This window comes from Pongo pygmaeus, chromosome 1, assembly GCF_028885625.2.
Source record: "Pongo pygmaeus isolate AG05252 chromosome 1, NHGRI_mPonPyg2-v2.0_pri, whole genome shotgun sequence".
NCBI classification, from domain to species: domain Eukaryota; kingdom Metazoa; phylum Chordata; class Mammalia; order Primates; family Hominidae; genus Pongo; species Pongo pygmaeus.
Window position 1 is genome coordinate 50,633,757 of NC_072373.2, and position 23,696 is coordinate 50,657,452.

Consider the following 23,696-nt stretch of genomic DNA (forward strand, 5'->3'; position numbering starts at 1 on the left):
CAGACTTCCTACAGAAGGACATAACCCCTTTGTTATTCAGTTTCCTCCTCTGTGAACAGTCATAACAGCACATGCTCTATATATCTCATAATAGGACAGACATTTATTAAGTGCTTACTACAAGTAAATCATAGAACTATGTATATTGCACCTAATTTTAATAAAATTTCTATGAGGCAACTCTTCCATTATTATCCTATTTTGGAGATGAGGAAACTTAGAAACAGGATGGCCAGGTCATAAGCTCAAGATGCTATAATGCCTATGGGATAGGGCTATGATTTTAACTCAGAGGCTGGAGAGACTTTTTACTCCTGCATCTAACTGCTTTGCTTCATGACTTCCCACCACTTTTGTCTTAAAACATGAGATAATAGGTAGGGGGAGGGGGAAACATCAAAGTAATAAATAATTTTTCAAATGCAAGGTCATATTAATCCTAGAAAGGATGTGGGCCCTGTCTCAGGTTATCATCAGTAATCAATACTTAGATGCACAGGTCAAAACTCTGTAATAAGTTCCATTACAAGGAAGATTGAGATAGAACATGTATAAGCACAATGGAAAAGTCCATTCGTTTTACTTATTTATTTAAAATTACTGTATACTAAACTCTCTTAAAATTCTTCATAATAAGATTTGACCTGTGTGGATAATACACTTTTCATTTCCACACCACTCATATATATTTTTGTAAATATCAGTTTGTTCTCAGTCATGTTTCCCATGGCTCATCTGCCTAGTATTTTTATCTCCTTTACCTGTTCAACACGTTATATTCTGCTATTCCATCTAAATAGAACTAATGTTTCAAAAAAATATACCAATAATGGCTGCAAATTTAAAAAATAATCTCACAGCGTTTTAGTAAATGTACTGAGCTTGGCTACAAGACAGTTCACAGTAACACAGAAGTCCAGCCTGTTGTGGCTTCCATCCAAATCAATGTAGCCACCAATAATCCTTGCAAAAGGATAAAACTGAGTCCAAGGACAGTGTTATCAAATTGTTACAATGTAGTCACTTTATAATCAATCTCAAATGTTAGCTCAGGGGAAGTCATTGGGCATCAACATAATTCATGTTCTCATGGTTTAAAAAATAAAAACTGTAGATGGTCTCAATCTTGGATCAAGGTTAATGGAGTCTGTCAAGGATTAAAAATATGTACTTAGAAATCCGAAAATCTCACACCTCTCAATTTTTTTGGCATTTTCTAAAATTTCCATAAACAACTAAAGTTCGGTTTAGTTAGAGACTTGGTTGGACTCACAAGTCCTTCTCTTCTCTCCTGTGACTCTTTAAGCATTAATTGACTGAAAGTTACAAGATGTGAAAGTGTGACTCAAGTCAACTTCTGTCTTAGAGAAGTGGTGTTAAGTCATTGCCCGAAAATTTTCTTGTTGGTTCCCAGCTTTCTAAAAAAATAGTTCTTGATTTTATGTCAGGTAGTGAAACTCACTATAGAAACTCATTTATTCCATAAACAACAGAAGAACAGTTTTTGTTATTTGCTAGATCTGAAATAATTTCTAATATACATAAAAATATATATGCATATTGTATATATATATTAGAAACTAAATTGGCCAGGCGCGGTGGCTCATGCCTATAATCCCAGCAGTGTGGGAGGCTGAGATGGGTGGATCACTGGAGGTCGGGAGTTTGAGACCAGAATGGCCAACACGGCAAAACTCCATCTCTACTAAAAATATAAAACTTAGCTGGGCATGGTGATGTGCACCTGTGGTGCTAGCTACTGAGGAGGCTGAGGCAAGAATACCTCAGAATACCTTCATTTTGAAGGTATCTACTATTTTAAAACATGTCTCTAGTGTGTTTATATGCAATTTCAGCCTACTATAGTAGAACTTTTATTGAAGGTCAAATGCAACATAATAGTAGGGAACAGGAAGCAATTGTGGCAAAGTTCTCTACAGTATTGCCCTAACTTCTAAGAAATTCTACAATAAATTTGAAATTGTCTGCTGAAGTCATGTTGAATATCCTGAAGAAGTTCCATTATTTATCCCTGAAAAATGAATCAGAGTTCCAAATGTTATTGAATAGTCACTGCAAAAGTCATTAAAGAAACCAAAAACTATTATTAGAAACAGTTTTGTTTATGCTTTCTGTTTGTTTGTGTTTGGTTTTGAGACAGGGTCTTGCCCTCTCACCCAGGCTGGCGTATAGTGGCAATATCATAGCGCACTGCAGGCCTGGCCTCAAGCAATCCTCCACCATGGCCTTCCAAAGTGCTGGAATTGTAGGCATGAGCCACTGCACCCAGCCAGAATGTCTTGTATTTGAGTATCCATTTATAATTTTTCATCGGTTTTTTTCTTCAGCTTCCATACCCATAAGTGGTGTTTGAGTCACGAATTCAAACATTCATATATTCATTTTTTTAACTATATAAGTAAAGAGTAAAGCTAATTTACTAGTTTGTCCTTGAGGAATAGAAGACAAAAGAGGAGATGCTGACCAAATTCCCTAGTTAATTTTCAGGGTAGGAGAACAGAGACTGGATCACTGTGCTACGTTAATTCAATATCTATTAATTAAGGCTTTGTTTATTCTAAACACTGCACTACACAGGTAGGAGGATATAAAAAATATGAGAAAAATGTATTATCTGCCCTTGATGTATTCATAAGCAAATTGATTCAAAATGACATTTTAAAATATGCACCATAATAATTCTTCTTTTATATTCAAAATATATCTTCTGCATGTTTGCAGAACATTTTATTGTAAAAATCATAAATTTGTGGATAGCAATAAATTTCAGGGAATTACATTTTTTAAATTGTCCTTATTCAATACTTTGCTAATATAATTGATATTCATAATGATGACCAGAGGAGTAAATATCCTAAAGATTTAGAATTATAAAAATAAACACTAAATCGGCCAGGCACAGTGGCACATGCCTATAATCCCAGCACTTTGGGAGGCTGAAGCAGGTGGATCACTTGAGGTCAGGAGTTTGAGACCAGAGTGGCCAACATGGCAAAACCTCATCTCTACTAAAGATATAAAAATTAGCCGGGCATGGCGGTGTACACCTGTAGTGCCAGCTACTAAGGAGGCTCAGGCAGGAGAATTACTTGAACCTAGGATGTGGAGGTTACAATGAGTCAAGATCACACCACTGCACTCCAGCCTGGGCAACAGAGTAAGACTCCATCTCAAAAAAATAAATAAATAAAAAATAAGGAAAATAAAAAATAAAAATAAACACTAAACTATGTTTAGTGTGATATTAGAATAAAATCTAGAGTTTTTAAAATGAGACTCCAAGAATCAATCAAATGTATCAGTTTCAGAAAAAATCTGCATTTCTGTATCAATATTTCTTATGAAATTCTTAGGGCATTTTATTAAATCACATAATTACTTCTTGCTTTGATAATATGTAAAAAATGTTGTTATTAGTTTACTAAAGTCGTATTTTCCCCAATTCTTAAAGGATGCGCATGTCATGAAAGAAAAGAAAATCACCAAGCAGGGACATTTTCTATGTGATCAAAGAAGTAGCAGCTGCTGTAGGATATTTGTTCCAATAAATGTACAGGCCTTTGGAAGAGTTCAGATATACTACAAATAACAACAGGAATCTTAACATTCATTCATGTCATTCTCAATGTTTCAGGATCTATCTTCATCAAATCAATGATATCATTGAGAGTTTAGATGGGCATAGCATAAACACAATTAGCATAACCACTTACCACATGATCTGATCCAATACACTATGACCTACGATTTCCTCAGGAATCTTCAAGATTAGGATGGTGCTCCTTTTGACACCCTATGCCACATAGCTTTTTCAGCAAACCTGAGACCTAAAAACTAGTGGTTTCAGAATCATTTCAGAGCAGAAGTTGTAGGATGCCATGATGCTCTTGGAGCTAGACAGATGAAGACAGAATACTCTCATCAAACTGTAAATTCTGGAATGGCTTGGACTCTCATAGCAGCAGTAGTTTATGGAACCACTGATTTTAGAAAATTGGTCATCTGACACCCTCCAATTGACAAGTGAGTTCTCACCACTTGTCATGTTAAAACTTGGGACTACATTTCTGAGATTCTTGTTTTTACCATTGAAGCTTGATACTAATTCCATCCCGTACATCAATGTCACCATCATTATCTTTTTATTTCTCTGTATGCCAAACAAATGTGAAAGAGCCTAGTCTGATTTTTTACCGATCCACAATTAACTTGAAGAATACAGGCATGCCTCAGAGATTTTGTGGTTTCAGTTTCAGACCACTGCAATGAAGCAAATATTGCAATAAAGTGAGTCACATGAATTTTCTAGTTTCCCGGTGCATATGAAAGTGTGTTTACCCTATATGATAGTGAGTTAAGTGTGAAATGGCATTATTTTAAAAAACTGCATATCTTAATTTAAAATATTGTTAAAAATGCTAAAGATCGTCTGAACCTTCAGAGTTGTAATCTTTTTGCCGGTTTTGGGTATTGCTTCAATGTTGATGGTTGTTAACTCGTGAGGTGGGTGGTTGCTGAAGTTTGGGATGGCTGTGGCAATTTCTGAAAATAAGACACCAGTGAAGCTCACCACACTGATTTACTCTTCTTTTCATTAAAGAGTTATCTGTGCCATGCAATGCTGTTTGGTAGCATTTTACCCATAGTAGAACATCTTTCAAAATTGAAGTAAGTCCTCTCAAAATCTGCAGCTGCTTTGCCAACTAAATTGATGTAATATTCTAAATCCTTTGTTGTAATTTCATCAATATTTACAGCCTCTTCACCAGGAGTAGATTCCACCTTAAGAAACCACTTTCTTTGCTTGTTCATTAGAAGCAGTTCCTCATTCATTAAAGTTTTATCATGAGATTGCAGCAATTTAATCACATCTTCAAGCTCCGCTTCTAATTCTTGTTGTCCTGCCATTTGCACTACATCTGCAGTTACTTCCTCCACTTAAGTCTTGGAACTCCTCAAAGTAATCCATGAGGGTTGTAATCAACTTCCTCTAAACTCCTGTTAATATTAATAATTTGACCTCCTCCTATGAATCACAAATGTTCTTTATGGCATTTACTATGATGAGTCATTTTCAGAAGTTTTCCAATTTACTGAGATCCCTCAGAGGAATTACTATCTATGGCAGTGATAGCCTTACAAAATGTATTTCTTAAATAATAAGATTACACCTTGATCCATGGGCGGCAGAATAGATGCTGTGTTAGTAGGCATGAAAACAACATTAATCTTCTTGCATTAGAGCTTTATCAGAGCTCTTGGGTGACCAAGTACATTCTCAATGAGCAGTAATATTTTAAAAGAAAATTATATTTCTGAGCAGTAGGTCTCAATAGTGGGCTTAAAATACAGCATGTCAACCATACTGTAAATAGATATGCTGCCACCCAGGCTTTGTTGTTCCATTTACAGAGAACAAGTGGAGTAGATTTAGCATAATTCCTAAGGGCCCTAGAAATTTTGGAATGGTAAATGAGCATTGGCTTCAAATTAAAGTCACCAGCTTCATTAGCTTCCAACAAGAGAGTCAGCTTGTTTTTTGAAGCTTTGAAGCCAGGCATTGACTTCTCCTCTCTCACTCTGAAAGTCATAGGTGGCATCTTCTTTCAATAGAAGACTGTATTATGTACATTGAAATTATATATTTTTAATGTAGCCACCTTTATTAATTATCTTAGCTAAATCTTCTGGATGACTTGCTGCAGCTTCTACATCAGCACTTGCTGTGTAACTTTGCACTTTTACGTTACAGAAACAGTTTCTCTCCTTAAACCTCATGAACCAACCTCTACTAGCATCCAACTTTTTTCTGCAGCTTCTTCGCCTCTCTCAGACTTCATAGAATTGAAGAGTTAGGGTCTTGCTCTGGATTACGCTTTGGCTTATGGGAATGTTGTGGCTGGTTTCATCTCCTATCCATACCACTCAGACTTTCTCCAAATCAGCAATAAGCCTGTTTTGCTTTCTTATCATTTGTGTGTTCAGTGAAGTAGCACTTTTAATTTCCTGGAGAACTTTTCCTTTGCATTCACAACTTGGCTAACTAGCACAAGAGGCCTAGCTCTTGGTCTGTCACAGCTTGCCACATGCATTCCTCACCCAGTTTAATCATTTCTAGCTTTAAATTTAAAATGAGAGGTGTGATTCTATCTTTCATCTAAACACTTACGGGCCATTGTAGGGTTGGCCTAATTTCAATATTTCTGTGTCTCAAGGAAGAAGGAGGCCCAAGAAGAGGGAGAGAGACAGGGGAAAGGCTGGTCTGTGGAGCAGTCAGAACACACACAACATTTATCAATTAAATTCTCCATTTTATATAGGTGCAGTTCATGCAGCCACAAAAATTACAACAGTAAATATTGAAAATCACTGATCATAGATTGCCATAACAGATAAAATAATCATGAAAAGTTCTGAGTTATTGAGAGAGTTACCAAAATGTGACAAAGAGGCACAAAAAGAGCACATGCTATTGGAAAAATGGCACAGACAGACTTGCTCAATGCAGGGTTGCTACAAACATTTTATTTGCAAAAAGCACAATTTCTGCAAAGTGCAATAAAGTGAAGTGTAATAAAGTATGGTATGTCTGTATTTTGGCCAGATGACAGAATTATACTTCCTAGAAACTGGCCACATAAACATCAGGGGTTTTTATTCTTTCTACGGGGTGAACCTGGAAGATGTAACAAATGAAACTGCTAAAAAGATTTTAAGCTAAGATGATTTTTAAAACAACAGATGGAATTGATTTAGAAAGCAAATGAAATTGCAAGGAGATAGCAAAGGAACACATTGTGAGGACTAAACAGAAGCCATGCATGGGGTTCTCTGACCTAGGAATCTGAATGAAGCTGGGGAGGCATTCAGAAGCAATAGCCACATTTTTATTTTGGTCATAGAGACTCAGGTGTGCAATGCTAGCTCCAAAGAGATTTCAAGTGCCATGAAAGGCAGCCCCAGACAGTCTATGCTCTCTTCTTATTTTTGTGGAAATGTCACTCCAGTAGGATTCCCAGCAGCTATGATAACAACTGCCATGGTGCTCCCCACAGAGTATGTCATTCTTTCCCGTTAACACAGCTGATTGTCCCTAATGACTTTTCGGTATCAATATGGTTCTTTATTGGCCACTTCTAAAGTGTTGACTTTGACATATGTATAGTCTCAAATTATGTTTTTTAGAGTATAATTGTAGCTCATTGTCCCTAATACAGCCAGCTTCAAGAGTTTGACTGAATTGCTATAGCTTTTATGTAGTTCAATGTTAGATGCTAGAGTGGTATGGGGGGTTTCAATTACTGAGAGAGTAAATGAAAAGGTAGCCTTTTTTTCTGCTCTTGATTTTGATGATTTTTCTCATTGGAGAGAAATAGTACCTCTGAATTAATGGGAACGCTATAGGAAGGAATAAGGAAATCATAATTCAGAGCAGAGTTACCCTCTGCTGAGACTCCCTGTGTGCTTTACTGCAATGAGAATTTAAAAAGATTTATTAAGGGTAAAATATGTCAATTTTGTAAAATAACACAATCTGTAGTAAAATAGTTTTAAAAAGAAAGTTGTTGAAGTTGTTTTCTTTTTTGGTCAAGTTTATATTCCTTCATCGAGCAAAATCCAGGTGTTTGCCATCAAAAGTCTTAATCCGTATTCTTTTGACTTATTTTCCTAATTTAGGTACAGATTATCATTTTACCTCAGAGACATGAAGTGTCAGCATATAATTGAAACAATTGATTTGTTGTTTGAGAAGAAAAATAAGAATATGATAATTAGGCCCTACTGCACACATATTTCTGAATCACAATTAAAAAAGAAAATAAAGTACCGAAACAGTAGTATAAAATATAGGTAAATATGTGTTGATAATACTTCATTCCACGCAGAAAGCAAGGTTATATTTGTTTCAAGCCATGCATTAGATAGTTGGAGTTCTTGAGGAAGTCAATAAACAGCACCCTTCTTCCCCACTCAAGTTCTGAAATAAGAAGCAAAATAGATGGAGGCAGAATATCACCTTTATTATTGCTACAGCTGATCATTTTGAAGAATGTGACTCACACCTTCAAGTATGTGGGGTGAAAATTTATAGCATAGAGAGGTCATCTGGGAGGATTTACATTCTTTTTTTTTTTTTTTTTTTTTCTTTTATTATTATTATTATTATACTTTAGGTTTTATGGTACATGTGCGCAATGTGCAGGTAAGTTACATATGTATACATGTGCCATGCTGGTGCGCTGCACCCACCAACTCGTCATCTAGCATTAGGTATATCTCCCAATGCTATCCCTCCCCCCTCCCCCCACCCCACAACAGTCCCCAGAGTGTGATGTTCCCCTTCCTGTGTCCATGTGTTCTCATTGTTCAATTCCCACCTATGAGTGAGAATATGCGGTGTTTGGTTTTTTATTCTTGCGATAGTTTACTGAGAATGATGATTTCCAATTTCATCCATGTCCCTATAAAGGACGTGAACTCATCATTTTTTATGGCTGCATAGTATTCCATGGTGTATATGTGCCACATTTTCTTAATCCAGTCTATCATTGTTGGACATTTGGGTTGGTTCCAAGTCTTTGCTATTGTGAATAATGCCGCAATAAACATACGTGTGCATGTGTCTTTATAGCAGCATGATTTATAGTCCTTTGGGTATATACCCAGTAATGGGATGGCTGGGTCGAATGGTTCTGTAGGCAATACAAAGAGACGAAGGGAACATGAGAGTTAGACAGTGAGAGGATGAGGGAGAAAGAGAGAAAAAGAAGATATGGACATATGCAGGCTCACGTGTCCAGTTTTTCCTTCCTAACTTCCCATTTAAATGCATGTCTGGAGTAGAATAAAAAGGAGAGCTTAAAGTGTTACATTAATGGAACTCATTACATATGAAAAGACAAGAGTAGGGAAAGAAGCTTTTCCCCATAAAGATATGCATAAAAGAAATAAAAGGCAATCGAATATAAAGTACAAAAATATAGTAAAGTTAAAAAAAACCTAGCTTTATTTCTTTATTTAAATTAATATTCATAAAGATAGCTCACAAAAACCTACACATATATGGTAATAAGTAGATAATTCTCCACAGGAAAGAGTTACCAAAGCTTGAAGTGATTGCCAGAAATCTCCACTTAAAACAATGGGTAAAGAAGAATTGGGGATTTACACAAGAGGCATATGCCCTTTATTCCCCAGGACTTAGGAATAGGGCTCCAAACTGTAGAGGGCAGAGCAAGTTGATTCTCCACCCAAACCAGCTACAAGAAAATTGCCCCTCAACGTCATGTCTACACTCCACCAACTACTTCAACTCTGGTTTCAACATTAAATTAACCCTACTTTTTTAAGTAAAGGATTTCATTCAACATTTCTACAAAGTCTCCTTCTTAAACTGCCTATCATAAAAACTTGAAAATAATAGGACATGGCAAATATCTAAAAAAGTACATTACCATATGAAAAATTTTGCTTCCTGAGATTCACACATGATGCAAGGCTTCTAACAACAATTAAAAGTTATTTATGTCCTAATCATGAGATGAGAACAACGCCAGCCACATCATTTCACCATGTAGTATTAATTTTTGCAGAGAGTAGAAACAATTTTGCTAAAGATATTGATGAGGCATGGAATTCTCTCATGCTTTTCCTCCATTATCTTCTGTTCTTGGTTCTTCCATTGACATCAACCCTTTGCCTTCCAGGGTAGCTAGCAGTAGGAGGGCTGTGACATGTAGCAGAAATAGCCTGTGGCATGTAGCAGAAATAGCCTTCAAAGTTGTCACCTTTCAGACCAGACATTCTAGAGATACTGTACTGACTACTGGGAAGGCCAGTGCTGCATGTTGGAATAATTTCACTGCAAAAGTGAAGCTGACATATCCAACAGATTTCAAGTGTCCTAGTTCTAAAACAATTTTACGAAGGAGTCTGTGACAGGATTTACCAAGGAGTTGTAGAGCAAAATATATGTGAAGAGGCTGGTCAGTATTCAGATGGTCATCTTCAAGCCATACAACTCTCCTGCATTAGTCAATGTTATCTAGAGAAAAAAAAAAGATATGTATATATAAATGATACATCCACATATGTATAGACAGAGGGAGGGAGAGAGATATTAATTTTAAGGAACTGGTTTATGTGATTGTGGAAGCTGGCAAGCCCAAAATCTGTAGAGCAGGCCATCAGGCCAGGGACCCAGAGGAGCAGCATTTTGAGTGTGAAGGCAATCTGCTGGAAGAATTCTCAGAAAATCTCATGGGTTTATGGAGGCATTTATACAACATTCCATTCTCAAAATGGATGTCAACATATATGTGTACGATTTTATTCTGGGAATGTCATCTAGCTCCTTTGCAAACACCTGATTCATTTATACAACCACATTCCTTGAACACGTCTATGTATCAGGTAATTGACAGTCGCCTGACGATTGCAACCAAAACTATGACAGGATCAAATCTGCATTTGGAATGATAACTCAGGCATCAGTTCAGATGAGGTGACATCGTAATTGCCGAAAATGAAATATGGATTTAAGCATGAAATGTAACTCATATTTTTCCTCAAGTGTTTATTCTCTAAACAGAAGACTTAAAAACAGGCAGCCATTAATTTTTCTCCTCGTGTTTTTCTTCATTTACACATTTGGAGCACATGTTTAAGTTGGTGTAGTTTCAGGCTAGATATAATTTTATTATTTCAAAGTATAAAAAGCAAATGCAACCCACACAGGAAAAACTCTCAGTTGTTAATTCACATATGGACTTCCCAAGAGTGTGTGCCTGGTCACTTGGGTCTGATGTTGCATGGGCCTCTGCCAGCACCCCAAGTAATTGTTCTGCCTTGCTCAAAATCATTCAAAAAAGAAACTATATAAAGCAAACAATGCTTTCGGATGAGGAAAATGCCTAATACTGACATTCGAACTGAAGTTTACGTTTTTTTGCTCTGCCTGAGATTCACACATGATGCAAGCTTTCTAACAATTAAAAGTTATTTGTGTCCTTCTTTGGCCATATATCTGCTAGTAATGCAATGTTTCAAGATAGTTATAGTGAAGTCATGAATTGCACGTAGGAGATAACATGTTGATTCTCACTAAAAATACAAAGATGGAAGAGCAGTTTTATCTTAAGTTTCCCTAGCAAGTTCTCCGTGTTCATAATCACTAGGCACAGAAAACATGAAAACCATCTCAGTGTGCATATGTAGGCAGGTATTTTATCATGAAAGCAAATACCTGATAATGTTAACACATTTAAATAGTAACTTAAAGTGTGTGCCACATACTCTGATTACACTGAATATAAAGAATTATTGAAAACTTATGTAATTTTTTTCTTCAAGAGCTCAAAGCTACATATGCCTACATTGCTGCAATTGTATGTATTACTTATTGAATTTTCTAATGTAACTTAAACATTGATTTTGGGGTTTTTTAAGTTATAAAAGTAGGAAAAACAAAAGAAATTTTTATTTTTTAAGTACATGTTTTCAAGTGTATGTACAAGTCCACTTATATTTAGGCCATACTGTGCATTACAGTAAGCACACTCTTGCACAAAGAAATTGAGTGTATAAACAATCATAGCCCAAGGTTTCCCATTATTATGTGAACTTATTGTTTTGTTTTCCATATACTTCCCAAATTTGCTTATGCTATTTCCTCCTATTGAAATGATTTTTTCTTGCTCTTTTCTGAATATCCAAATGTAGTTCAACTCAAATGCCACCTTCTCTAATACTTACTCATCTACCACTGTGGTACTTAATCTCTTCTTTAAATGTCAATAACCTTTCACCTCTATTCTCTTAAGGGTACTTACAACACTGTTTCTTGTGTTACTGTATTTTCATCCTTAGAAGACCAATCCTTAGAGGCAGGATCTCAATCATTCAGCAGAGTGCCCTTGATCTAGTAGATACAAGTAAATATTTGTTAACATATTGAGTTAATGTGTAAGGATTTAGAAAAATCCCTGAAGAAATCCAAAAGCCAGCTCTAGAACATGAATATCTCTAGAAATGTGAAGGGTACTAAGTTGCCTCTTCCTAAAATGTAATATTCAAATAGTCCTATTTTTAAAATAAACTGAAAACAAAAACCTTAGGAATTGAGGGGAATCAGATAGGAGTGGGATTCTAATTATATGAATTACAAATCTATGCCCAATACATGACCAATGTTGAAGACAATGATTACTTTTACAGATTTTAATGGAAGCATGCCCTAAATATGCATCATTAAAAAGCACAAATAATGAACTTATCAAAGAATAAAACTTGAGGAACAAATGAATTGCATGTAACAGAAGTACCATTATAAGACTAGGAGAAGAAGTGATTATGAAATACAACAAATAGGTGTAATCCTAAAATATCTTATGGCTGATGTATCTCTGTCACTGATTGGTGCCTCATTCATTGTTTCATTCCACAAGTAGTTATCGAGTACCTGTTGTAAGTCTGGCACCCTTCTAGTTGCTGAGAAGACAATGATAAACACAAATTCACTGCACACAGTAAACACATACATAATCAATCAGGGAGCTATAAATACTAAAAAGATAAATAAAAGAATTATGAACGTGCAATGATGTGGTCTGTCTGTGACCCCACCCAAATCTCATCTTGAATTGTAGCTCCCATAATTCCCACGTGCTGTAGGAGGGACCTGATGGGAGGTAATTGAATCATGGGGGCAGCTTTCTCCACACTGTTCTTGTGGCAGTGAGTCTCACGAGATCTGGTGGTTTTATAAGGGGTTTCACCTTTTGCTTGGCTTTCATTCTTTCTTGCCTGCCACCACGTTAAGATGTGGCTTTTTACTTCTGCCATGATTGTGAGGCCTCCCAGACATGTGGAACTGTGAGTCCATTAAACCTTTTTTTGTCTTTGTAAATCACCCAGTCTTGGGTATGTCTTAATTAGCAGGATGAGAACAGACTATTATATGTGGTATGACATTTTATATAAGGCTATCAGGAAAGGACTCTATGATATGATATTATTTGAGCTGAGCCTTGAAGGAAAGAATGGTGGGAGTCATATGAATATCCAAAGAAGAGCTCTCCAGACCAGACTAGGGGAATAGCAAGTGCAAATGCCCTGAGGCAGGAATGTTATTAGGATGTTTGAGCAAAAGAGTAAAGAGGGAGGTCGTTAGAGTTAACAAGGAGACAGTGGCAGGGGACGCAGTGAAGAAGTGAGGTGAGCAAATCATGTAGGGTCTTGAAAGGCTCTGGTTAAGATTCAAGATTTTATTCTGAGTGTGATAGAAAACTATTGGGATCTGACCAGTGGACGTATGTGATTTGGCTGTAGAATTAAAAGGTTCACTCTGGTTTCTGTGCAAAGAACAGCTTAGGCTAGGGGTGGTGATAATGCGTAAGGATGAAGCATGGAGGCCACTGAGGCTGGTATGGCAATAATCCAGGCAAGAGGTGCAGGTGCCTTGTGTTAGGGTGGCAGCTGTGGAGGTGGTGAGAAGTGGCTGGATTCTGGTGTATTTTAAGTTAGAGTGAAGGTCAAATTATTATATAAGACTTTACCAAGTAAGATTCCCCCAGATGTAAAGAGCATCTTTTCCGAGAGGACTTCATTATATCATATTTATAATGGTAATTATTCTCACAGTTACTCTCTAGGGAGCTCATCTGTTAGGATTAACCCCATCTCTCAGAGAGGCCTGGGTGACATGCTTTGTGTCACAAGTCAAGACAGATCCCAGAGCTCCAAAGCTACTGTTCCTTCTACTAAATTTCACATTTTGTTCTCAGTTTTCTTCTGCATATTCAAGAGGAGTTTTGATTTAAAATATGTAACGTATTTTTAGCATGAGGAAAAATTCTGAATATTGACTTAAATGGTTAGCTTCATAAAAAATTGTTAGCATCTTATTTTCAAAAGATTAGTGTAGTGATTTTAGCGATGTTTTGCATTGTTTAGGCTGAACACAAACATGCAATAATTCATTTTTGAACAATTTTAACAAGCACGTTCTATGGGGAAAATACATCCTATTAGTGATATTTTCTGTGTTGTCTTGTTTTTAAATATGTGTGTTTAAAGCATAAATATTATTAAAAAGCATACTTAAAGATAACATTTAACAAACTATTTCTAGGAGAAAAAGTCTAACTTTATTGTTAGTCCTGACCATTCACATATTTCTTTATTCTGAATCATTAACCAATGACCTATTTTTTAAATTCTGAAACATTTTTCAGTTACTATGCATTTACAGCACTCTAAAACACTAATCAATCAGCTAACAAGTTTTATTGTAATGATTTTATTGCGCTAGAAAATACTTTTTTATTATAATATTTGAGTTCTAACCTATTCATTTCTTCTTGTTCTTGAATAAGAATTTAAGGGATTCTTGGAGATTCTTAGCTGCTTTTATATTTAGAATGCCAGAACATGATGCAAATACCCTCACTTTGATCAGGAAATATGGACATTGACATTAAAAAGTCTTCCCCCTCACATACTTGTGAGTCATTTTTCCTCTACAAGATTCTTTTCTGCAGATTTCCACTAGACCCACACCTCACTCAAATAGACTCTCAGTCTCTTGAGTCAGGCATTCACTTATTTCTTTTCCCTTCCCCCTTCCTCTGGAAATGCAAAGAGAATTTAATGCATCGTGTATTTATTGACAGCCCCTAAATGCATGATATTCTGGCTAAGTGGTACAAACATAACAGAGAATTGGAAACAATCCTTTCTTTCTGAGGACCTAACTCCTAAATAATCATTTAAGCTAAATAAGAAAGGAAAAACCTGCCACTAGTCTTGAGAGGTTAAATAATTGATAATCTGGTGACTCCCACCAATTGCTTATTCTCTAAGAAAAAAAAAAAAAAAAAGAAAACATTTTTTTCAGGTGTCCAAAGAGAATTTTTTAACCTTTTCTTTGTTCCATCAAAGATGAGTTCTGTCGTCTCTTTCAAGGTATTTTCTCTTAGATCCTTCTTTTCATTTCAGCCCTCAGTGTTGTGCTAATCCTTGATCATAGGGGAATTTGCAAATATAAGTATGGGAGACAGAAGAGTATGAGAAACAGAATTAAGGATTTATTAAAATACAGAAAGGAACAGTCTCTGTTTAAGTATGGATAGTCACCAAGAGCAATCAAGATGGCACTGCATATTTACTGGGAGTCGTCTCATTGGTTATATGCTAGGTTTCCTTCCAATGAAAGAGGAAAAAGTCACTTTTTTCTTTTTTCTTTTTTTTTGCCTAAAAAGGTGCTATAATGGATGCACGTAGATTTGCTAAAAGTGGAATAATTTATCCTGTCAGAGTTATTGATGCTCAACCCTGTCTTTTTGGAAATTGCATTTGTTGAAAGTCGGGCATGCTTAAACCCTGATCGCAAATTTTAGATGTTTTCAAAAGATTATGTAAGAGTAGAAATTGAAGTGTATCATCTTCTGTCTTCTGTTTAGTGTTGTTCTGTTCTGCTTCCAATGAGCATCGTAAATATGATGACAGAGTACAAAGAAATGGTTATTTGGTTGTTTTGTTAGGTTCCAAAGTTCAGAATTTTCTAATCCCATTAACAATAATAAAAAAATACTCTGCCACTCAAAACCACAAATATCTCAAATATTTAAGTTTACTAAGCTTATAATTAGCATAAGAAATATTTTCTCATAGAGCTTCAAGACCACAACCGAATAATTCTTCTTGAAATTATAGATAAAAATCTAGTAACATAGTATAAAATGTAACATTATCTTTTATAATATACAAACAATAAATTTTATTTACGGTGTTAATTTTATGAGCAAACTATTTTAAAATATTGCTACATTATGTATAATAAAAACTGTATTGTGCATAATGAAAAATAAATATTGATGGTTTTGCATAATAAACATTGTTAAAGGAATGATTTTTGTTATCTGAAATTATAAGATTAAAATTTGTATACCAAGTTTCACTCAGTCACTTGCTGCCATAGAATTTATAAGAGAAAGTACAAAATATACTAAAAAGGAAAGAAAATATGTTGTTTTTCTGTCCAATAAATCTTTCCTCCCAGATATATAAATGGCTGTTGATTCTATTGCCATCCCATGAAATGTTGAAGTCAATGAAGAAGTAAGACCTGCCAAATAAAAGGGCACATACCCTATTTGTAATGAGCAATGGATACTTATTTAGAGAATGAAGAAACAACAGAAACAGGCAGGGCTGATTTGTGTTCTATTCTCTGTATACAATTTGACATGCCTATTTATCACACTTCAATAAAAGTGAACTGAACACTTTAGAGATATTGCAACCCACGAAGAACAGAAATGTAGAATCGAAGAGCATCAATTCCCAAAAGTTGCTTATACAGTGTTCTAATTTCCTTTCATAGAGAATTTATACAACATATTTAAGGTTTCAATAAACCCTTTATCTAGAAGCAAGTAAAATTTAACAAATTGATAATGTATACTTACATTTGCTGAGTAATCTATAAATAAATCCATGGGTTCTTAAAAGTCAGAAACTCTCTCAAGCAATATCATTTGAGTTCTCATTTAAACAACAAAAAAGTGCAGCTATACTTCAAAATTATTTTTATTTTTAAATATCTGTAGTTTTTGTAAAGCAGAGCTAAATTCGTTTCTGAATATACTATGGATGGGATATATTATGAATATTCTACTTGTTAAACCACCAAGACAAATGTTATACTTTTGCTCTACAAAATTTGAATTTATAAACATAATTTACACTCTAGCAAAGCGAATTTAATTTCTCTTTGAAGGAAGAAGACATGTAAATGGTGAGAAATTAGAAAAAAGGATGCTAATTGGATGGCAGTAATGATTCACCATTTCGTTTTTTATTGTAAGGCCAAAATAAAAAGGTTGATTTTTATATGTTAGGCATGTTCTGTTGTTTACGACAGAAGAATCAGCACTCTTGATATTTATAGTCAGTGTGCATGTCCAGCCTTGACCTATAGTTATGCTACAAATGAAATTGTAATTGTTACTTTAATGTAGGTCCTATCAAAACCATCATTTATTCACATTTGAATAGATTTTTAAAAACTGCTCTTCAATCTTAATAATTTCTACTGCTAGCACATTATTAACAAAATAACATGTTTTCCTCCAGTGGGCTCAGCGTGTATTACAGGTCGCAGTGTTTAGAATGATGACAATGACAGGAAATATATTGGGATGTTCTAAGCAAAGCACACGACAATGCAAGACAAAAAGATCTCCAGAAACCTGGTTGGAGTTTGAAAGAACTTCCTTGTTTTGGGAAGTCTGAAATAGTCTTAGAGTTTTGTTTGATGATAACAATGATTCTTAAAAGGGAGCAGGAAGGGAGGTGTTGAAACTGCTAAATTCTCTGTCAAAGAATTGTACCAACGCTGTTTCCTTGCTCTTCAGCAAACTCTGTTGATGGGGATTACCCTGTTCATACCTGACATTCACAACAGAAATTACCCTGCTTGTACTGGAAATTTACTAGGTATCAGATAGATTATAGGAGCTACTGAAAGTGTTAGAAGGCACCAAGTAGTCAAGAAATAATTTTTCCAGTTTCCACTTATACCCATATATTTTATCCCTTTAGAATATCTGTTAGACGAAATTTACAAAAGACTAACTAAATGAATAAATTAATAATAGAGGGAAAGGCAGAAGTCAAGATGCAGATTTTTACTGTTTTCTGGGGCAGATTACTAAAAAGAAAATGGAAACTAGAAGACAGTATACTAGAGAAATCACCAAACGTGTGTTTATGATAGGATGAGCAAACAAAAATGAAATTTATACACCATATACAAACCACTTGAACCAAAAGACATTACTATGAGAACATTTAAACAAGTCTAACTTGGAACTTTGCGTTATATATTTTAGCTCTTTGATTAAAATCTTTGTCCAAGTTCAATGGCATGTATAATGCTGTGGTCAATAATATTTTTTCTTCCAGATCTCATTTTCAAGAAATGAAACTTTCATTAGTACTTTCCTACAAAAGCAAGATAATTTACTGATGCTCTGACAATTATACACACAGCTCAGTGTTCTCTGAAATATATACACCAAATTTTTCTTGTTTGATTCATCTAAAGACTAGTACATTGTGCTCTCATGGAGCCAAAGAAAGGAGGAGAAATTTTATTCCTACCAGGTATTGGGAATTCTATTCAACCTAATCTACCTGAGAAATTAGTGTAACCAGATTTGGGGTGGCTCTGGGATCATATCACTAAACAATGTAAGTCATATCATGTACATGGTCTTCATGATAAACCATTTCCAAGAATAGCTTTAAATATTGTGAAATGAGAGTATGATAATGAATCTGCCTGTGAAAATCATTATTTTAAATTTGGATATCCTCCTCGTTTTAATATAAATTTATGATTGTTACTTAAAAGTTAGTTTATATTTAAAAGTTTTCCGAGAAGACTTTTATCTAAAATTTTTGGAAGGACATTTTATATTTTCCAAAGCATCAATTTGCAAATAGCATAATTCTAGTAAGAAACCTGATTGGCTTTCTTTTCTTTCTACAAGGATTTAACAAATGACAGCTCTGTTGACATTTCTTATAATTTAGGATTCATTAACACTTTTTTTCCCAAAAAGCTTCCCCCAAAACTAATATATACCTAAAAAACAATACATAGAGTCCATCCTATACTTAACAGAAATTCAGATAAGTACACTTTCATCACTTTAGGTTTTTGCATGTTGTTCTTGCTTACCTACAAACTCACTGAAATTTTACAGCCAAGGAAATGTTTTACTTTCTCTTGCAATTAGCAAGTGTCTACTCTGATAATTATTCCAACTCAACTGTTCCTTTAAATTCAAAGTATTTGTTTGGTTGATTCCAACTTCCACAATAAATATAAGATTCCGGAGTTAAAGTGTGTCATATGTACTTCTCTTTCACTCAGGTATATATAAAATATGAAACAAGTGTTATTTATTTGTAATTGGACCTATTCCGTTTTGAGTGTAACTTCCTTGACTCAAATTTATGTCCACTGCGGATATGGTTAAGAAAAATAATAAATTTGGTTTTTAGTTCCTAAGTCAGTTGTATGAATGTATATTATACATGACACAAACCGCTGCCCTTACCACCCAGGACACTTTCCATTCTCATTTTTCTAGTGTTAAGATACGACTTACGAGAGCCTACCAAGAAGGCAAGTAATTCTATTTATGTAGCACAGTTTAGGTCTCTTTATTACTCTCGAATCGTCAAAATACATCCTTTAATGTGCAATATAATACATCATAAAACAAAAGCATTTTCTTATTTCCCCCTTCATTGCTTATTGTCTTATTCATCTTAAAATAAACAGAAATAAATATCTGATTAAGCTTATTTTACATTTAACCATTCTCAGATAATCACCTTTAACATGTAATTTTAAAAAGTCACTTAAGGATCAAGCAATTCATTCCTAATAGTTAACTGTAAATAAGCAGCTAATTCTTTTTTGAAAACAAAAACAAAAATTTTAAACTCAAACTCAATGTTTCTAAGCAGGGACACCACGTATAACCTCAGTTTGCTACTTTCAAGGTCAATATTGGGATCAGAGAGTTCCCATTCTATGATACAATTGGAAGATAAAGACCCATTACTTCCAGGGGAAGCATTGTCCAGAGCTTTAAGCACAAGTGGGTCAAGTTGCACAGTGAACTGTCTAATTAATGACTGTTGCATTTGGTGTGCCTGAGACCTCATAAATATACGCTCCCCAAATTGGATATACATTCCTCACCCCCCCCAAAAAAAAACTTACACCAAAATTATCTTATTATATGTTCCCATTTCATTTCCAGAAGTATGCATCAAGAATGGACTTTTACAATCTTATAATAATTTTTTTTTAAAGATTGTCTTTCTTCATGTTTACTTGATAGTCTGGAAAATCTATATTCCAGGAAATAATGATTATCTGCCTAAATGTTAAATGTCTAAATAGCCAGAGATCATTTTCAAATAGTAAGCAGTGGGATAAATGATTGTACTCTGCAAGTATGTGTTTACATGGTCAGAAATATATAATTAATAATCTTGGACTTTGAGGTTTTCTGTGAGTATTGCATAAGTGTATCCGAACTGAGCTACTCTTCTGAAATAACCATACAATGCTGCATTGTTTTCTTTTCCCATGTTTCTGTGTATATGTTACTGTTTCAGTTTCATTTGTCAGCAAAAGTCTGTTTACCAGGCTTCCTGTTATTAATTATGGGAAACAGGTTTTCTTGAAATATACAAGAGACTCTTTAAACTCTTGTCCAGACACTTCAAGGCAAGATATTGATGATTCTGTCAATGTTTGTACAAACCTGGAAAATGAATTTAAATACATTGTTGCTTCACGTAATCTACAACTTCTTATTTCCCACAGTGGGGGGAAAAAGACAAGTAATAAGAAACAAATCACAGCAGCTTCTATCCCTGTTACTAGATACTGAGATAACAGAGTTGGTTACTTTCTTCATTTGCCACAAGGATTAATTAACAGATCACAATGTGAATTCTGAAATCTAATGGCCCACAAAAATAAGTTGCACAGATCGACTCAAATTGTAAAGTGCTGAAAGACAATGAGATGTATTCTAATGTAAATATTCTCATAAAGAGACAAAAATACTGACCTGATTATTGGTATATTACAAAGCTTTTCATATAGAAACATCTGGTCAGTCCCTCTAGCTCTCTTTCTCTCTCTGTTTGAAATGGGAAGAAATATACTCGCATGCATTAAAATCATAAAGGAACCAAAACATCTGGAAGTTTTAGAAGAAAAGCAAAATAGTTATGGGGGAAATTCAGATTAAAAAATGCAGCTGTTTAATTGGGCTGTCAGTTTTGTTACGAGGAAATAAGAGCAGAAATAACCAGAAGCCACTGGTGGAAAATTAAAATAGTTTCATGAGCCCTTGCCAAGCTAAAAGCAATGAAATCGGTAACACAATATGGACAGGGGCTTTCTAAACTGAGATCTGAAAATGTTACCATGTGCAATTTTGTAAATTAGCCATTTCCAAAAAGTCTTTTTCATTAAAGCACAATAAAAGTTTTTCAGACTCTCCCTTCTCTCTTTGGTCATTAACATTGGGCAGTGATTCCGGGTTTGGCTTTCATCAATGACAAGCTCTTCCCCGCACCCTCCTCACCCCCTTTCTAAGACCTTCTAATACTGCTGAGTGGCCAGAAATTACAGATGCAAGAAAAGCTGACAAATGACTGCCAGGCCCCTCCCCCAGTGCCTAGACAGTCAAAGCCCCTGCCAGAACATGCCTGAAAGCAGCGCTCCTAGAGACAAAGACACAAAGATTCCATTTTCTCAGTGAAAATAGATTTCATGTGTAAAACACTAGTGAGAAAAATTGAAAGCTGACACATATGTGCAATTTCAGAGAGGCAGGGCTGAATAATTCAAGATTGAAATTGCATTTGATTGCATCAAAGCCTAACAAATGTTGTTTAACCTAAAAGTCTTTTCAGTCTGTAAAAAGACATTCAGTGGCAAGATATTTTTTTTTAAGCACACGGCTAAAAAGGAAAAGGAATATTGAGCTCAGTAGAGAGATGTTGATTATATACTACTGTTGGATTAGGAATTAACACTGGCTCACATCACAGGGTCTACAAAATAAGGGGGAAATTTTTTTTTTTTTTAAAACCATTAAATCAAAGGGTTCTGAAAGATAATATTAAATCCTTATGAGTATGTTTCCTATAAAAAGAATCCCCTCCCAGCAGCCCCAGGGTATCATTACTGGAGAGGCAGCGAGTGGTTTATTAGAGATTCAAACCTGGCATCTGAGCCTTGCCAAGCATGCAAGTTTTAGCTTGTGTGCCCAGGGCCTTGGCTTCTGCAGTCCCTTCTTCTGGCATCTAACAGTGAAGGCCGTCTGGTCGGCCTCCACACCACACTAGGCAGTGTGTAGGTACAAAGCCTAGAACTGGGAGACAAAGTTTGTCATTTACTAAGGAAGATTATGCTTTTCTTCCTGTCCGCTTACATATTCACCCAAATCCATTCAGTATCATTTTGTTCTTAACAGATAGGCTCAATACTTACAGAAAACTTGGCTTAATATGTTTTAGAGAGTATTAGACCCTTAACAGGTGAAAGTATAATTAATAGTAGCTGGCAGGAGTAGTAGACCAAGAAATTGCACTGGGGATATTTTAATTAAAAAGAAAGTTTTAAAACAAATTTTTTAAAAATTGAGAACACACTTTGTTCACTCTCATCCCCTTCCAAGCTCCTGAATTTCTTAAATTTCTTTGGTCAATAGGAGGATCAGACAGAGAAAAGAGACTAAGAAATTACTTTATAATCTAATGAGAGATAATTGAAAGGAAATTGAAAGGAAAGAGAATATTAGGTAAACCCTATGTCTGTTAAATGTTTTATACAAACCCTTAAAGTCTCAGAGCAGCATTCATGTCAGGATACATTTTCAGTATCATTTCCAATCTAAGAAGAATACTATGGAGTATTTAACCAAGGTGTTTAAAATATTAATTAATAAAATTAATATTTCATTTGAGATATTAAAATAATGGAAGTGAGTATTCATCTATTTGTTTATCAAATGGGAGCACTGGTTTGGGAATTTGGACTTTTTAGCCCTATTCAGCTACTCTGAAATCTTAGTGAGTTTTAGAGCCTTAGTTTACCTGTCTGTAATATGAAGAATTTTGCCAACTGAAGAAAATGGGGACTAAATCTACAAAGCCAGCACTGACTACAAAATGCTAATATGTGGAGTAGAAGGGAGTGTGCAGTACTTTTGTTGTCTTTTAAAACTTTTAAGCTTAATATGCAGAACAGTTCAGTGTATTAATAAGGACAGGAAGTCCCTGGTGAATACAGTAAAATAAATCAGTCCAAAGCTATGTAGTCACTACATCAAAGACCAGTTGATTTGTGTATTTGTTCACTTTTCAGAATGTTTCACATGCTATAAAATTAAATCTGATACTCTGTGACTTTTAATTTCTTAAAGTATATCTGCTTTATTTATTTATGTTTACATGATTGGTTGATATTAACTCACCCTTCCTTTGTTAGTCATTTCACTAGTAAGTGTATGTACACAGAATAGCTGAGTGAGCCAGTGTGAACCAGAGTGACCCAAAAATCCAGCCAGAAAATGCGGGGAAGATTATGCCCTTTCCCAGACTGCCAAGCGCACTGCCTCTGCCTTGGAAGGCAAGAACAGCACTGGATGACATGTGAAGCTTTTCAATACACTTCCTTGCATTTCAGCCAACAGGGTCATTCACACCTCTTTAGTTGTGCTTCCTAAGCAGTCTCTAGAGCTTTGAATATAGAATATCATGGGAATAAAACGTATTGTAATATAGAAAATGTTCAAGAAAAAAGTAATAGAAATGCATTCCTGCAGAGAGATATGTAATGACTAACCTAAGAAGGTCATCAAACTTATAAATTCTAAGCAGTCTCTTACAGTATTTTTTTAAGCAAAATATCAGGATTCTATACTTCAATATTGAAAAGAAAAAAAACAGATTTGTTTGTCTTTATTTAGCCCAATTGAAAGGGGAAAACCACACTGCTTAATCACATTTAATATTTTCTTATTTGAAAATTTATTATCATAGACTAGAAGAACGATGTTAACATA

At 35.0% G+C, this 23,696-nt stretch overlaps 1 long non-coding RNA gene across 1 annotated transcript in view; it reads left to right on the plus strand.

Annotated features, from left to right (window-relative positions):
* LOC134737688 (uncharacterized) overlaps positions 1 to 23,696 on the plus strand; it is a 39,404-nt gene that overhangs the window by 13,317 nt on the left and 2,391 nt on the right. The window lies entirely within an intron of this gene.